The sequence below is a fragment of the Lissotriton helveticus genome, chromosome 3_2, assembly GCF_964261635.1.
Source record: "Lissotriton helveticus chromosome 3_2, aLisHel1.1, whole genome shotgun sequence".
NCBI lineage: Eukaryota > Metazoa > Chordata > Amphibia > Caudata > Salamandridae > Lissotriton > Lissotriton helveticus.
This window is the reverse complement of record NC_136062.1, coordinates 393,251,180-393,269,956: the sequence shown is the minus strand read 5'-3', so window position 1 is coordinate 393,269,956 and position 18,777 is coordinate 393,251,180. Positions and strand designations below refer to the sequence as shown.

The window sequence follows — 18,777 nt, the reverse complement described above, 5'->3', positions numbered from 1 at the left end:
GGAGTGGAAATAGTATCGTGAGGGAAAAAGGGTATGGGGCTTCAAGAGACAGATACAGAGGCTAGGGACTGAGTGTGAGACGTGTTGGAATGGGGGTTGATTAGTAATCGAGGGCTATCTACATCAAAAGTGCTTTACATGTATATACAGTGACCTGACATGGTTAGCGTGCCTAAGTCGTGCTAAGCCAAAAGAAACACTACTCAATACTATATACAGGCACCTAATGTGCAACAGAGAGGCGAGGGGTTACTCACGGGCTCCGCCGCAACTCTCCAGGTGAGTTGCGGCCGCTCTTCAGCTTCCTCCTGGGGGACTCCACCAGTCCTCGCACCACTCGTCTTCTTCTCCGCCGTATTCTCCGCTCACTTCTTCCTCTCCGGTCGCAATCTCCTGCCACGATCTTCCGGTGCCTTCTGGTCCTCTGCTTCCGCCTTTTCTGTCTCCGGCCGGCGTCGGGGAGGCTGGACTTCCGGGGTCAGATGGTTGTACTTCCGGTTCCTGAACGTTCCGGATTGGTTCCTGCAAAACAGAGAGGGGAGGGGTTCTGGGTGTCAGGGACGCCGTTGCTGCCGGATCCGCTGTGAAAGGTGAGAGTGTTAACGGGGGCAGCCCCGATGGTGTATGGGACAGGGCCCCGGGGGTCGTTTCCCGAGGGGCCATTTCACATCAGACTAATCTCTCCAAGAGTAAAATAAACTTTAAAACGTCATCAAACCTCTCATTGTTGACTAAACATCAAATGATGAGGATAATGTTTATTTTAAAGATGCGTTTGGGTTGTGCTCCATTCTAATACAGCAGCAAAGATTACTCAACCAAAAGAGGGGTGGAAATTGGAGGTTTGCTCAGTGAGTTTAAAGTGAAACTACTTAAACATTTTTTATGAGATTTCAGCGCTCTCAACTCTTGACCCAGATCATTGAAATAAAATAAACACGAAAATAAGTCCAAAAAAATTAAATAAGTAACATTTCCATCTTGATTTTATTTTTGCCCAACGGCTGATTTACTAAAGTAATATAATATTTGTCTATTAGGCACTAGTGGTCACAGAGATATACAGTGGTAGACTTGCCAAAACTTTGCATCGGGTTTGCATCACAAAAGTGATGCAAATCAGTGTAAAATGTCTATTTGGAATTTACTTTCCAGCGCATAACTCACTTTGCACTTAAAAGTACCCAGAAAGTCATGCAGAGCTTGTTTTCATTACTTTGCATTAATGGTTGCATGGGTTGTGTATAGACGTTCCAAGGTAGTCACCCATGGAGTTTGATGCCGAGCCCTATCTACTAATAATAGTAGACAGGGTTCTGCACCAAAAAATAATGCCACTTTATAGCATGCTTCAAAAAGGAGAAATGATTTCACTTCTCCAAACTTTTCTAACTTTCCATGCATACTGAACTGTACAGCACACATCAAAACAGTGGAAAACGTTTTACAGTTGTCAAGGCTTAGTTTTATGTACTTGCAGCATATCCTTGTAGTACAAAACATATGCTACACGTGACACAGATAGATTTGCACTCTAGTACAAAGGTGTGTGTACAGGCCTAGGCAGTGTGATTGTGTGTCAATACTTGGGAGAGAGCAGGACAATTACATATGTTAGTAGATATGGTGTTACACTGCTCTCTCTCTCTACTGCTACTCTTGTTGCTGTGCTGAGTTGCAATAGTGTCTTAGTAAATCAAAGTCATAGTGATTGTTACTTGTCTAAAAATATGCAATAACCAGAGACGCCAACTAAGCTGCAGCTGATAATGAATTTTCATTGTATATAGCAATTCATATGGTAAAACTCCAATGAATAAATAAATTGGTATAAAAGTAACCAATGTTTTTTTTTCAAATATGACCAATGTTAGGAATAGTGGTTATGTGTACAACTAGCTTGTGATTCTGAGGGCATTTTGGGAAATGTATTCTTCCTTGCATGCTGGGTTAAATTTGAAAGCAAACACGGGGAGAAATTAATTTTATAATAATAATGGTTCCAGTTAATGTTCTACCATTCTGTGTTTTCGTACTTCTCTCAATAAAAATAGTATCCCATTTGTGTGGGTGTGCATATAACCCACAACAGGAAAGCCCCCAACAGACAATATGGCGACATCAACTTTTCACATGAAAAATTGCCCACTTGAGCGATGGGTGTAGCTGCGAAATGTATGCCTGGACTCAGACACTACCCAGCGAAACCTACAAAACCTCAACTTTTGAAGTTGATCATAGTCGCATTATTATATCACTGATATAACAATCACAGTCACTTACCCTGTTGCAATGATCACACCATGCATGATCATTACGCACATTGGTTTTATAGTGAGCACAGAATCACTGCTTGTTGAGCAATGACAGATATATTTTTTTAATTTGTAGCATAATGTTTTGAGACATTGGACACGGATGATGTGGTGTAGAGATGTATTAAGATTGCAGGAACAACCCCTACATAAGTCTTTACTCTTCAGCAATAGGCTTCTTCTCAACACTGGACTCCACATTCTGGAATACAGTGTGGATAGTAATTGAGTTGCTAAGATATAACACATCTCCCCGTTTCCAGCAAATACACTATTGATTTCACAAAGATATCACAAGGTTTTTTATAAAGAATAAGGAAAAAAATACAGAGTAATACATTTTTATGAAAACAGACTAACTACTATAACTCAACATTCCAATTAAAAATATAATGTAAAGGGAACTTTTTAACAACTTAGTAAAAGAACTGTACACCAAGCATAACGTGAACCCCTATGCTAACAACACCAAAAGACTAAAGCATCTAAGTAGCGTGCCTAGTCCTCCTGTAACTTAGGTTTTTTCTTGACATGCTTATCTTCACTGGTAATGCCAGAAAAATGTATACTAATCATCAAAGTCATCTCCCCTCAGCTTCTCTAACCACAAACCACATTCCAGCTCATTGCATAATGTGACCCTGCGTATGTTCCACAAGTTTTCATCATCCAAACATACACAATTTCCTACAACCTTTCAGACACATTTTGGCTCAGTCCCCCTGGACAATCCCTTTTTGTGAGCGTCCAGGGTACTTGCCCTCTCCCATACTCCAACTACATACTTGTGAGTTTTCCTCCTCAATTTTCTTTTGTGTCTTTTCACATATTTCTCTTGGTACTCCTTGACTCTACACTCCAAATAATTTTTGCACACACTCTCAGTGTCAAATTTGTTCATCCACTCTGGCAAAACTCTGGTGTTAACCTGCAGTCCCATCAAAAGTTTGAATGGCGTTTACAAAGTGACTGGGTGGGGTGTGCAGCGATAACACCATAACATCGCTTTGACCACCTCCCTGCACCATCTACTACTCTCTTCACATAATTGAATACACACCTTTAATGTACGGACAAACCTCTCAACAAGATCATATTCCCTGGGATGATATACAGCAGTAGTGTAGTGCAACACTCCCATCCCTGCCAGATACTTATTGAATTTGTCTACAGTAATTTGAGCACCATGTCCATAATATACATTTTAGTACACCGTTCTATGCAGAACACTTTGTCGGAATATTTTAAAATGATGGATGTCTTGATTCCTCTAGTGGACGCCACTTCAGACTACTTAGAATAGTAATCTACTAACACTATTGCTTACTTATTCATTATGCCTCTGGATGAGCATGGGCCACAAATGTCAATTGCTAATCTTTGTCACAGTTTGTTTTTGTTACGGTGGGATTTGTGGTTGCACATGCACTCTATCTAGTTGCGTTTACACCTCTCCACCTCTCTCTGTATCCCTGGCCTCCAAAAATTCTCTCTAGCCCTCCTATTCATGCTTGACATACCACTTTGCCCTTCATGTAACAGTTTGAGTAATCTTGCCCGCAAACCTGGTACCACCAATCTACCATCCTTTCTGACCACTCCATCTTCAACTGAAAGCTCTGACCACACAGTTTGGAACTCATTGAGTACCTTCCTAAGATCAGTCTTCATAGACTGGGATAACTCACCCAACAGTACTTCATGCACTGTCTTCCACCACCGCTTGGTTCCACTTTTCCTCACTTATGGCACCATCACACAAGTCAGATACATTCGCTACTACACATCCATCAACCATTTCATCTTCATCATCCTTATTTAATGGTTTTGTAAAGCGCGTAGTAACTCCGAAGAGCATCCCAGCGCTAAACTGCTTCTCCAGGGGATTTGGCCAACTAGTAGGATTATATTTACGGGAAAAGGAAGGTCTTTAAGGTCTTTCTGAACTGAAGATAGTTCGGTTCTGTCCTAAGTTTTCGGGGTAGCTGGTTCCATCGTTTCGCCATGTGAACCGAGAAGCGACGGCCACCGGTCTTGGCTTTTCTCACTCTAGGGACTGTAATGAGGTTTTCTGCATTGGACCGGAGATCCCTCTCTGCTTTGTATGGGATTCAAAGTTCTTTCAGGAGAGGGGGACCGTTGTTGTTGAGTGTTTTATGGGCCAGACAGAGGGCTTTGAACAAGACCCTTTCTCTGACTGGGAGCCAGTGGAGAGATTTAAGGGCCGGCCTGGCGGAGGATCTTCCAGGTGTGCCCGTGAGTAGACGGGCTGCGGCATTTTGGACTTTCTGCAGTGAGTTCAAGGTGGCTTCAGGGGCCCCCAAGTATATAGCGTTACAGTAGTCTAATCTTGCCAGGATTAGACCCTGGATGAGGAGTCTCCTTGCGGTCTCTGGGAGCAGGGGAAAGATCTTCCTGCAGGCTCTGAGTAGTCCAAAGCATGTCCCTGCGGTTCTCTTTGCCTGGGTTTTGAAACTCATGTCTTTCTCGATCCACACACCAAGGCTCTTGACCTCTTCCTTGGGTGCGGGAGGGTCCCCCAGGCACCTGGGCCAAAGGTGAGATGGTAAAGAGGGCCCATTGTGGCCCATCAGGAGGATCTCGGTCTTGGACCCGTTCAATTTTAAGGAGGAGAGATTCATCCATCGGTGGACTTCGGAAAGGCAACTGTGGAGGTCGGAAGGGGCGTGGTGAGGATGGGAAAGGGTAACGACCAGCTGAGTGTCGTCGGCGTAGTTGATGACTGACACGCCGAACGAGCTAACCCTCTTCTCCAGTGGGGCCATGTACACGTTGAAAAGTGTGGGGCTCAGGGATGAGCCCTGTGGCACTCCACACCGGAGGGGGATGATGGATGAGCAGCTGTCGTTTTCCCGCACCTGGAAGGAGCGTCCAGTCAAAAAGGATTCTAGCCATTTCAGGGCCAGACCCTTTAATCCGATCTCTCCCACTCGGTGGATTAGGGTGGGATGGTCTACAGTGTCGAAGGCCGCACTGAGGTCTAGGAGGATCACTGCCACTGATCCTCCTGTGTCCAGAATGCTTCTGGCCTTCTCCACTGCTGTCAGGAGGGCGATGTCAGTGCCCTGCCCTGGACGAAATCCTGTCTGGGAGGCCGCTAAGAGGTTGTTACTTTCTAGGTAAAGTGATAGTTGTTTATTTACCAGCTTCTCTGCGATCTTGCTGTTTCCAGGGAGAAGGGATATGGGCCTGTAGTTGGCGAAGTCCTCCGGGTCTAAAGAGGGTTTTTTCAGCAGACCTTTGACTGCTGCCGCTTTCCAGCTGGGGGGGACGATGCCCTCCGAGAAAGAGGAATTGATCAGGGCCGTGAGGGGGGGGATGATGGTACTTGACACTTTTTTTAGAAAACGGAGGGGGGAAGGATCAAGGGGAGAACCACTTTTAATTGCGGCCATCGTGGTTCCTACTTCTTCCGTTGTTACGGGACCGAAAATGTCCAGGGAGGGTTGGAGGGCTGGCGGCAGTTGAGGATTGGCGATAGTGATGATAGGATCCGGCTGTGTGGGGTCCTGTTCGGGGGGGGGGTATGGTTAGAAGAATATTTTTAATCTTCTCGTCGAAATAAATGGCTAATTTTTGACATTTGGTTTCAGCTGCTTTGGGATCGAGGGGTTTGAGTGGGGGGTCGGGGGCGTGGAGTAGTTCTTTTAGAACTATATAGGTTTCATGAGCTGAACAGGCCGCGTTTTTAATTCTGTCCTCGTAGAAACTAGTTTTAATGCTACGGAGCTCTTTTTTGTAGGATTTTACCGCGGCGCGGAATGCTTCTTTCCGTTCGTCGGTTTTTTCCTTCCTCCAGATTCGTTCGTTTCTTTTGCAAGCCTTACGCAGCAGATTGAGTTCCGGGGTGTACCAGGGTGAGGGATTAACTCTCTTGATATGTCTAAGAGAGTGGGTTTTGGGCAGGATGGCGTCGAGCGATTGGGTAATCCAGGTACTGAATTTTTTTTCCCCTACTATGGTGTTATTGGGGGGATGAGGAACATTTTCTCTGAGTTTGGCTGCCCAGACGTCTGGTTCCAATTTCTGCCATTGTCTGGAATACATTCTGATTTTTGGGGGTGGCGGGGGTACAGTAATAATGTCCCATACTAAGGGAACCAAAAAGTGGTCCGTCCAGGGAAGGGGGATATGGTCAAGGGATCTGAGGTTGGGGATATTGGAAAGAATAGGATCAAGCAGTTGCCCTTTTTCGTGGGTAGCCTGTGGGTTTTTAAGGTCTAGGCCCATTGAGGTGAGATCCTGGAGTAGTTCATTGGCCAGTTTGTCGTCTGGATCCAGAAAATGTACATTCAAGTCTCCTAATAATAGGTAGTTAGTGGTAGACGTACATTTAACGGAGGTCTGGTCAGCAATTTTGGTCGAAAAATCCCCTAAGTTGCCTGGTGGGCGGTATATCAACGTTCCTGATATCGAGGTGACAGGGGAGATTGTAATGGTATAGTGGCAGCTTTCATAACCCTTGATGTTGCCATCAGACGTTCTGCAGGTGAAGGTGTCTTTGAAGATTATTGCAAGTCCACCTCCCCTACCTTCTGGTCTGTTCTGTGAGCACATAACGTACCCGGGGGGGAGTGCTGAAACGATGTCTGGGCCACTACTGGAGGTAAGCCAGGTTTCTGTTAAAAACAGAATATCTATGGCATTGTTGATAATAAGGAGGTTCACTTCTTGTGCATGTTTCACAAGAGACCTGCAGTTAAGTAGGCCTAGGTACAAACCCTTTGATGCCACGGTCTGACTGCCCGGGTTACAGCGGTCACAGGAGGAGAATTGCGTGTCTCCGGTTAGGATGCGCGAGCAGGAGGGATGTTTGTTGGTGTTCAAGGCTAGCAGGTCAGCCCGGGTGTAGGTCAAGTTGTTAGGAGCTGCCACGGCCAGAGTGACAGGGCCTTGCCTTTGGCGCGCCTTCGGCGCGCTGACGGCGCGCCCGCTGCGCCCGTCCGCTGCGCGTCCGGTGGTTGCACATTTTTATGGGTGGAAAGGGGGCGGATGGGCGTGGCCTGAGAGTGGGCGTGGCCTCAGTTCCTCGCCGTGAATGGCGTCCAAATGTTTGTTTGTTTGTAAATCGGTGCAGCGAAGGGGTCGCTGTTTGGCGTGTCTCAAGCCCGCTGCACAGGTGCCAGCCAGGTGAGTGCGCAGTTAAAAATACAAGTAATTTTTAAAGTGACACAGAAATAACAATTTTTAAAATCGGTCGTCTCCCGGCTTCCGCCTCAGGAGATTTAGCAGTTCTAATTACTTAGCGCTGTTATTCGCGCTTTTATGCTGTGGCGGGTGGGCGTGGCCTGAGAGTGGGCGTGGCCTCAGTTCCTCGCCGTGAATGGCGTCCAAATGTTTGTTTGTTTGTAAATCGGTGCAGCGAAGGGGTCGCTGTTTGGCGTGTCTCAAGCCCGCTGCACAGGTGGCAGCCAGGTGAGTGCGCAGTTAAAAATACAAGTAATTTTTAAAGTGACACAGAAATAACAATTTTTAAAATCGGTCGTCTCCCGGCTTCCGCCTCAGGAGATTTAGCAGTTCTAATTACTTAGCGCTGTTATTCGCGCTTTTATGCTGTGGCGGGTGGGCGTGGCCTGAGAGTGGGCGTGGCCTCAGTTCCTCGCCGTGAATGGCGTCCAAATGTTTGTTTGTTTGTAAATCGGTGCAGCGAAGGGGTCGCTGTTTGGCGTGTCTCAAGCCCGCTGCACAGGTGCCAGCCAGGTGAGTGCGCAGTTAAAAATACAAGTAAATTTTAAAGTGACACAGAAATAACAATTTTTAAAATCGGTCGTCTCCCGGCTTCCGCCTCAGGAGATTTAGCAGTTCTAATTACTTAGCGCTGTTATTCGCGCTTTTATGCTGTAGCGGGTGGGCGTGGCCTGAGAGTGGGCGTGGCCTCAGTTCCTCGCCGTGAATGGCGTCCAAATGTTTGTTTGTTTGTAAATCGGTGCAGCGAAGGGGTCGCTGTTTGGCGTGTCTCAAGCTCGCTGCACAGGTGCCAGCCAGGTGAGTGCGCAGTTAAAAATACAAGTAATTTTTAAAGTGACACAGAAATAACAATTTTTAAAATCGGTCGTCTCCCGGCTTCCGCCTCAGGAGATTTAGCAGTTCAGCTTGCACTGTAATGGTAAGTGAGATAAGCAGTCTGCATTGATGTTGCGAGTTCCGGGCACATCATGTAGGACAAATTCATACCCTCGCAATCTGTACAACGACTTGGCAATTCTAGGTGTTGATTTGCCTACTCTTTTAGTTGTGAATGTAACTATTAGTGGCCTGTGATGAGTTCTTATCTCAAACATTGTGACCAATACATGAGTTATAAAATAATTGACTCCGCACCAACATGCTAGTGCTTCCCTCTCTATGACTGACTATGTGGCTTCCGCTCCCTTCAAGCTTCGACTTTTTGATTTTCAATCTCTTTTAAAGCACTTTGACTCTCATCCGTACATTCAATTGTGATCCCTTTCTACATAAGTGGCCTTAACATATGGACTTTATTGACAAAACACTTTACAAATTTTGAATAAAATTCAGCCAACCCAATGAAAGAACGCAACTGTTCTTTATCAGCAGGTGAAGGTGCATTCTCAATGGCACCTAACAATTTCTTTTTTGGTTTGACCCATTCACCAGACGGTGTGTGACCCAAATAGTCAACCTGCATAATATCAAATATACATTTGCTAGCACTCACTGTTAACCCTGCTTCTAGATGTTTCTCTAACATTTTATTAAAAATGCAATTGTGCTCTTCCATGTTGGCACCCCATACCGTGACAACATGTTGGAAGACCGTGGCGGTTGTGAGTTTTCCCAAAATGCTAGTCTTTAATCTTTGAAAGACTACAGAATCAGTAGCTAACCCGAAAGGCATCCGCACAAATTGGAACGCACTTTCTGGAGTAATGAATGAGGTTAGATGCCAGGATGTGGGATGTAAACGTATCTAATGATATGCTTTGGAAAGGTCAATTAACGAAAATTGGCATTTTTGACCAAAGATATGATTTCATTAATATAAGGTAGTCCACACAAATGTTACAGTTTACATCCCGCAAGTCCACACACATGTGGAAATTTCTGTTTGATTTGCGTGCTAATACTATGGGACTTAGCCATTCAGATGACTCAATGGATTTAATCACTTGCTTCACACAAAGTTTATTTCTTCCTTCAACTATTCTCTGAGTGCAAACAGTACATTCCTAACTTTATATACACAGGGAATACAGACAGGTTTTAAAACAATGCGGTGTTCAAATGTGGTTAGATAACCTAAATAGTGCTGAACAATTTGGGTTACTTGATGCTCCACTTTAATGTTTCTGCACCCTCAGTCAAAAGTACTTGGTGGGGATGATTGGGATCCAGAACAATCCCCAAAGCCTGCTGCTCGCACCAACCTAAAGCACCATTTCTTACTCTACTACATACACCTTGCTATGTGTTTCCTTAACCTTATAAGACATCTTGCATTTCAAAAACCCCAACAGGGTTAGTTTGGTACCGTAATACCCGACCAGTTCTATGTCAGGTGAACATAATGTACACTTCACTATCTTTTCCCATGTATCTCTGTCAATAGTAATGTAAGGAGAACAGAAATCGACCCAAACTACTGTTGTTGTACTATTGATTTCCATGGTACTCTGGTGGACAGTAGCCTTCAAGATTTTCACTTATGATATCTTCACACACTACCAGCATCTCTATCCTGTCATCCTCCTCATTGTTTCTTCCTCATTATAATCATTTACCATGTGTACTGATCGTTTCCACCCCTCTTGGGATACAACTCTGTATTTGCGTGAAAAATGCCCAATCTTCTTGCACTTGAAACATTTTGCTTTGGTTGCAGAACACTTTTTTAAATCATCTGTATATTTAGAACTACCACCTCTATAACAAACACAGTTGTTCTTTGATGGCACAGATTTTGTGACTTTCCCACCATCTTTCTTTTTTGCACCACTTGTACTTTACTAAATCACCCTAATCCAGAGGTCTTCAAACTTTTTTGCTCTGAGCCCCCCCTAAGCGAAATGTTTTGAGGTTGGGCCCCCCTACAAAACTTTAAGGCAATGATGGGTGGAGGAGGAGGGACATGGCTGTGTGCAAGGGACGGGCTTATGAGATGATTTCAGGAATACTTTTTCTATAGCTCATAAACCACACTAAGGGCCTCATTATGATTGCCGTAAATCCACATACTCCGGGCCGGCGGAATCCACCGCCGGCCCGGAGTATGCGGATTCACCGCCGCAGCCACATAGAACACCCACCGCCAGATTAGGATGGCGGTGGGATTGCGGTTGGACCAGCGGCGGACGGCAGGTCCGTCCGCCGCTGATCCGCGGGGTGGGGAGGGCTATTTGGTGACGGTGTCTGCAAGACACCGTCAGCCAAATTAGGATTTGCACGGAGACATGCTTTTCCGCGGCGGCTTTTCCGCTGTGGAAAAGCATTTGGACTTTGGCTTTTGGGGGCCCGTTGCGGGCCCCCAGGGTGTCGGGGGTGGGGGGTGCACATGGGGGGTACCACATTCACAAAGCGGCAGGCACCGCGCGGTGCCTGCCGCTTTGTGCATGTAAATGTAATACATGCATTTTTAACATTGCGGTGGGTGCTGCTTGAAGCAGCACCCGCCGCAATGTTATTAATACAGGTTGTGACCGCCAGGGTGGCGGTCACATCGTAATTTGCACGGAGGGACCGGCGCTGCCCCTGCGGACGGTCCCTCCACCTCTGGGGTGGCGGACGGACGCAGGTCCGTCCGCCATCCTAATCTGCCCCTAAGTGTGATACCTATAAAACAGCAAATGCATCAAACAAAAACATGTGTGATCCCAAAAATACTGCTCCCCATTATTGGGGTGTTGTAGCCCCTCCCACTCTTGGACCCCAATGCAACTACACCTGTTGTATTATTGATAACAGCATCCTGAGTAGAGGGCTATCTCCTCTACATCTTTCACCTCTTTCTCACCATGCCTGCCCATCACTCCGATTTTGAATAAGGTTCTCTGTTCCTTTCAGAATAAACATAAAGCTCCCACACTATATCTCCCTTTTTTCTGCAAAGGTGCCCTCGGTCCTAATGCTAAAAAGGAAAATAAGCTCCAATGCCTCTTTTTAAAAGGTAGACAGTGATAACTGTGATGCAGTGGGCCCCTCAAACCCATGAGCCCCAGTCCTGTTGTATCTGCTTAATTATTGATAATCAGCAGTGGCCACTTACTACCTGGCAGCAGTACCTGCTTCACTAATAAATGGCCTTTTTAAAGAAAAAAAAGGCTACTTATATTACCGCATTTGCTACGTAATCCATCATCTGCTGCATAGTACTGCATATCCAATTCTTCAGTGCTGTAAACTAGTACTTACAAACATTCTATTCTGGAGGACAGATTTATGTCTTTTCGATAGTTCTGCTTTAGTGTGCAGTACAGGAAGACAAATACATTCTTGTTGCACACTTGTGTTTTTAAGTGAACCTAGTTCTATGTATGTTGCGATTTAATTTGCTGCACAATTCACTTCTTTTGTGGTCTTCTGCCATGTTTTTTAAATATGTTGAGCGTGGATTCAGCAGCCATTTAATCTCCCACACATACTTTAGGATGGGATCACCACGGACACTTTGTTGCTGTACTCATAAGGCCGTTTGAGCTCAGGTACAAAAAAACAACCATCTGCTTATTGCCGCTCAGATTAATATGTCCTCACAGCACTCAAACAAACATTAAATATTCCCTTGGCCGCTAAACAATTCCCACCCTCTTTAACAATTTCTTCTTTAACTTCATCTTGACAACTTCCGTTAGTGACGAACCCTTTTGTCTTTTCTCCTGACTCCAATATTTCTTTGCACCGAACCAGCCTATCTGCCCCTGAACCAAGCCTGCCTTCCTTTCATTCCACCATTCTACTCTTACTTTCCGTTGCTCTTTTCCCTGTTACTTCTAAACTCGTCCTTGGTGCCTTTTGATGAGCTTGACTTCTATAACTAATACCTCTTTCTCTGACTGCAGCTCTTTCCCAGTGCTCAACCTGCTGCTGAAGCCTATTGTCCCTGTACCAGAGTTGGCTGGTAGGCTCAGTGCTTGCCTAGAGTAACTGCTCGGTTGTGAATTCAGTGCTGTGAAGCAATTACCACTCCCAAATCTCCCGGGGTGAAGAGGGCAGTACCTACCAATCCACCCAGTGCCCTGCAAGTCCCTCCCTGTGTGGTGTGCATTTAAACCTCATAGGAAATAACAATTGAATTTACCAACACTGTTGTTCTGTAATTACCACATTTCTTATAATCATGATTCAAGCAGAAAAAACGGGTACCAAGAGATTCGGGACTAAGGAAATTTCTGTAATAAAGGCCTCCGGGCCGGCCTCAGTACTGGTGGCGCCATGTGCGACAATCTTTGTTGACGCCTCCCTCCCCCCCCCCATGACCACCTCGCCACGGATTCCCTCACTACCACCATTTGACAATGCCCCCCCAAGTCTCTATTAACACTGTCTTTTAGATTAATTTAGTTTTATAGCGCCACTCATACCAGTTTAAGATGTCAGAACATGTTACATCACACATACGTTGCATGGAGACAATCATACAAGTGTTAATCCGTGTATAGGAAATGTTACATAAGACAGAGGCCTTCAAGGTGTAGGAGTCACATGTCATGCATACTGGTAGGCAGTATAGTTTAAGAGTCCTTGGTCTGGAAAAGCACAAATTCAGAATTTAAAATGTAACACCATTGTGAGCGGTTTTCTTTAATAAGAAGACTTGATTTCTACCCAAATGACTCCTTTTTGCAATACAAGGATAAGGAAAAACAGGACAAAAAAAATGTAGCTGTAATATATTCCTTGCAGTTTGCATGCAGCTCTTTGATGACAGTTAATAGCACCCAGCTATATATTAGTATTTTAACTTTTAAACTGCAAGTAACAAAAAGATCTCTCTGAGAAAAACCATAACCCATTGACCTATTTATAGTATATGTACTTTGTGATCTGACTCGGACATGTTCTGTGCAGTAGGCATATTAACCTTCTGTGCTATGAAGAGTCAAAAGAAACTACAACTTCCAGACAAAGCTCCGGTCTCTCCCCAGAAAGAACATTAATCACGCGAGTTATCCTGGCATTTTTATTGATGCTGGGGCAAGTGGCATCAGGTGCTTTGAAAATTATTGATGTTTATGCATCATAATAAATACAGCCAGTTGTTAACTCGGTGATATTGAATGGGTTTTGAATCACTTATTTTGGTACTGTTGCTATTTGCAGGATGTTGGTTAAATACAATCTTGAGCAATCCTCACATAGGTCAGCAATTGAAATGGGGCAAAAATAAAAATACATAAATGTCTTTTGTTTTCAGCAATTCGTTTTTTTAGCAATCTTTTTGACCCTGCTAGCACACTTCCTGACCTCCGCCCCCATGGCATGCTGATCACCCTTCTCTCAAGGGCTCGAAGTAAATGAAGACAGCCTGGAAATGCAGCAAATAAACATCGCTGCACTTCCAGGCCATCTTCATTTACATGCAAATGCAGAGTCATTCGCGCCCCCCTGGGAACCCATCCACGCCCCCCCAGGGGGGCGCGCCCCACAGTTTGAAGACCTCTGCCCTAATCCTTGGCCTGATCTCCACTAAGTTCCTTGACGTATCTAGTTGTGTTTTCACCTCCCCTTGCTACTATGTTTTTTGTAAAGATGGATCTTTCATGTCCAATAACCTTTCTTGTATTTTTGGGCCCGATGTAGGTAAATCTTTTTTACCACTTCTTAAAATACCGATTCATACCGAATCGGTATTTAAGAAGTGGTAAAAAAGAGGAGGGGAGATGTAGGTATTTCAGATTTGGTAAATACCGAATCGTTAAGATTCGGTATTTACCGATTCTGTAAATACCGAATCGGTAATGCCCATTGATTCCTATGGGCATTGAAGCCCATAGGAATCAATGGGCATTACCGAATCTGTATTTACAGATTCGGTAAATACCGATTTCAGCAAGGTTACAGGGGGTGTCACTTTGACACCCTCTGGCACCCCAAAAATAGGCATGTGCGCCATGTGGCACACAGACATGCCCTAAGGACATGTCTGTGTGTCATATGGCACAGGTGTGCATGCACACATGTGAATGCACACCTGGATTCGGTATTTTACCACCCAATTGGATTGGGTGGTAAAATACCGATTCTTGAAGCCCTGTGGCACTCTGACATGTGCCAGCTACATCTGCATTTACAGAATCGGTATTTTACCGAGTCTGTATTTACCGATTCGGTAATTTTACCGAATCGGTAAATACAGAATCGGTAAAATACTGATTCTGTAAATGCATGCTCTACATCTGAAAACCCTAATACCGGTCGGAAACGGCCAAAATCGGCCGTTTCCGACCGGTATTAGGGCTCCTACATCTGGCCCTTAGTGTTATTTGTTCAGTTGATCAATTAGACTCTTATAATTTCTTCATGTAGATCGTTGAATTTCCAAATTGCATCCTATGTTCTTAATATCAATACAAAGTGTTCCATGGTTTCACCAGGTTGTTGTGCCCTAGAAAAAAACAAATGCCCATCTACAACTATACTGTTTTTCCCCCAAAATTGTCCTCCAATGCTGCCATAACCTACATATCTTCATCTATAACGTTTCCCTCAGAATCAACCCCCTATTCTCCTTCTTGGGTAGTAGAGTTGGTTTATGTAGGACAAGGTACATTTTTTACAACTTTCCTGCCACACCTATGTTGTGTTTCTATAAGGCCACCTTGCGAGACCCAATAAAAGCTTCACCCCCAATTGCCTCTAGATAAGTCTCAAATGATTCACACTAATCTTTCCACACCATGCCAGGCACACCAGGATTTTGTAACAATTGTGGATGAGCTACAATTGACGATTCCTCCATGTTCCAATTTCCAATTTGAAATCACGGCAGTAAATAATATGAACTGTGACTTAATTGGTGAGACAGAGGTGAAACACTGCGCAATACCTCTTTTCCTTCAGTTGCATATATTGTGCACACTTACTGTTTTTTTACGTCTACAAAAATGACACAAAGTTCACTAGCCCACGCAAGAACAAAAGAAAAAAACTCTGCATTACCAAGCAGATTATAACAAACAGTCACAGTGAATTACCACTCGTTTTCAGTCTTTTCCCTTGAAACGTAGGGTCGATATGTGGTACTTCAGGAACCGGCTTGCACTATTTGACCTTTGTTAGCTTCCTTTGACTCGCAGTAGACAGATTGCTAAGGTAACAACATGAAATTCCAGCCATCACAAGGTTGTGGTAAATACAGCATCTGATTAGCTGCTATCACGCACTCATGTAGATGCAACTAGTACGTTCCGATCCACTACACTGGAGAAGAACCCTCCAGAGACACCTCAGACATGGCAGCATTCGGTCCAAGATTCCGGTGAGGAGCGCGCTCCAGTCTATTAAAAAACCAACATGTTGCTGTACTCGCATTGGTAATGGAAACATACTGTTGTCCAAATGTTCAAAGTCAACATGTACACTAAGATGTGTGGCTGAGGCCCGCTCCAACCGACGAATGCGGGCTAGCCAAAACACGTAAGTGACAGTTTGCCCGGTACTCATAGTTTACTCAAATTTTTACATGGCTTGCTAGTCTGAATCACGTTGCTACTCAGGTGCTTTCCAACTCTCTTTGAGACAAAACTAGCCAAATTCCACACACCACTTGCCAGATGACAATGCCTCACCTCTTGGCAGTTTCAGTCCACCAGTTTTTCAGCACTGCACTTTGACAACTTTACACTCCCATTCCGCAGCGTGTCGGTCCAAAGTTTTTTTTACAGAGGACCATGGTAGTTTGATTCATGATAGTTTACCACAAATCCAACAGGGATGAACAGTTCAGAGATCCTTATCCCACCCTCGTCACCACTTGTGTGACACTGGCTGCAGACGATATGGTGTAGATATTTAAGATTGCAGGAATGACCCCTACATAAGTCCTTACTCTTCAGCAATGAGCTCTTTCTCCACACTGGATTCCACTTTGTTGTTTCTTTGACTCTGGTCTGCAACGCTTTCACAGGCAACTACAACGGTGTACCAATACCATACAATCATGGGTCATTGTCTGTGGCACTGAAAAGCAAGTAAAAAATATGATGCATCTTTTTCTCATTTTTTAATACTTTGTAGAGGGATTACCTGGTAGATTGGTCCTAAAGAATGCCCAGAAGCTCTTAATAGGCTCTTCAGATGGTCAGAAACATGTTAAGCTCTTTCTGTCAATTGAGTTGTAGCTACTCACTCCCCTCTTAGTTTAATCTAACAATCTATCAATCTATCTAATGAAGTTACTTCTTAGTCCAGGATGAGGTAGTTTTAATGTTTCACATACACTAGTCTGCACCTCATCCACACCCTTGCTCACATAGTGATCCTACCATATTACAACACACTCCAAGAGATACTCCCCCTTATATTGCCTTTGTAGGGAGTCGTACCCTACACCAGAAAGTGTTGGTTTATGGTGTTAGAAGGGACCCTATAATGGAGCATGCTACCCAGGGTAGGGTGAGGAGGTATGTCCTAAATATAAACTATTGTTGACAGCAACAGACTTATCTTACTTTTGAAACCAACAAATTACACTTTGTGTTTTAATAAAGCATGATGTCATATTACCCAATCACCAGTCTCCTTATAGAATTCCTTCAATAAGGGTCAATCATTACATTTTTTTTCACTTGGTAAAACATTCAACCACTATCATTTCACCTTAGAATAATTAAATACTAAGACTTAAGTTGTAAAATGAGGGTAAAAAATATCAAGAAAACTGTGCCTGGCTTGAATGCAAACTGCAGAGCTGTACTAATATGAATTTTGTTAAATATGTCATAGGTAACAAGAAACATGATATGCTGAAGCTTCTCTGATTTAAAAAGACAGCAGTGGCCTAAACTGATGGCTTGTCCACTTATTTATGACTCTTGTGAACGCAATCCCAATATGCAATTGCATAGGTCTGGCTTGCATTTTCAGTCCAGTACACAAAAAGAGAGATGGCCCAACTCGTTCCAGGGAACAGGGCGTTTAAGACCATTAAGAAAAGAAAATGATCCCTGGAGATAAATCACATACACTTCCACTCTAGAAATATTTACCCAATCCGTTCTATGTTACCCCTATTCGCCACAAAACTACCCAATACTACTTGTCATTGGCAAACAAATTAAACCCCAAACGGAAATGTAATGCTTATTTTATTTATTTATTTTACAGATTTATAGAGCGCATGGCTGCCCATGGGCGTCCCAGCGCTAATAGACAGGAACCTGGTGAGAACCTAGTGATAGCCTAGTGAGAGATGTTTTATGGGAAAGCCATGTTTTAAGTGCTCTGCGGAATGAGAGAAGGTTAGGTTGGGCTCTAAGGTTTGAGGGGAGCGAGTTCCATAGTTTAGCCGCATTGAATGAGAACAGTCGGCCGCCTGAGCGGGCTTTTCTGATCCTGGGTACCGATGCTAAATTGCAGTTGGAAGAGCGGAGCGTTCTTAAGGTGGTATGAGGTGAGATAAGGTTTTGGAGTATAGGGGGGGCTTTGCCGTGCAGAATCTTATGGGTCGTGCAGAGTGCCTTAAATTGTATTCTCTCTTGGATGGGGAGCCAGTGAAGGGCCTTTAAGGATGGTTTGGCTGAACATCGGCGATGGGTTCCTGTGAGAATGCGGGCTGCTGCATTTTGGGTCGTTTGATGTTTTGCTAGAACTTTTTTTGGGGCCCCCAGGTAGAGAGCGTTGCCGTAGTCCAATCGGGAAAGTACTAGGCCGTGGATGAGGAGTTTGCGGGATTGTGTCGGAAGCAAGGGTAGTATTTTCCTTGCTGATCTTAACAGGCCATGACAGGTTCCAGCCGTTTTCCGCGCTTGGACTGAGAAGTTAAGCTCTTCATCTAACCAGATGCCCAGGCTCTTAATTTCTGGTTTGGGCACAGGGGGAGGGCCCAAGGCTGAAGGCCATACGGAAATGGAGTTATATAGAGATTTGTTACCTAAGAACATTATTTCAGTTTTTTCGTTGTTTAGCTTGAGGTGGGAGCTACTCATCCATTTCGTTATTTCGGTCAAGCAGGTGTGAAGGTTGGGAATGGAGTGGTCTTGCTGGTTGAGGGAGACCACCAGTTGAGTGTCGTCAGCATAGGTCAGTAGTTTAACACCGTAGGGGGCGACGACTTTCTCGAGGGGGGACATATAAACATTAAAAAGGGTTGGGCTCAGGGATGAGCCCTGGGGTACCCCGCAGTTGACGGCCATAGGCCTGGACGTAAAGGTGCCCTCTGTTACCTGGAAGGATATGTCAGTGAGGAATGAGTCTAACCAAGCCAGAGCCGTTCCTGTGATTCCAAGATGTTTGAGTCTTTGGATCAAGATTGAGTGGTTGACGG

General features: G+C 44.5%; 1 long non-coding RNA gene across 1 annotated transcript in view; it reads right to left on the bottom strand.

Annotated features, from left to right (window-relative positions):
- LOC144826335 (uncharacterized) overlaps positions 1-18,777 on the bottom strand; it is a 139,562-nt gene that overhangs the window by 48,900 nt on the left and 71,885 nt on the right. The window contains exon 2 of the long non-coding RNA XR_013609791.1: positions 258-522. This is a non-coding gene — a long non-coding RNA (uncharacterized LOC144826335). The remainder of the gene's footprint in view (positions 1-257; positions 523-18,777) is intronic.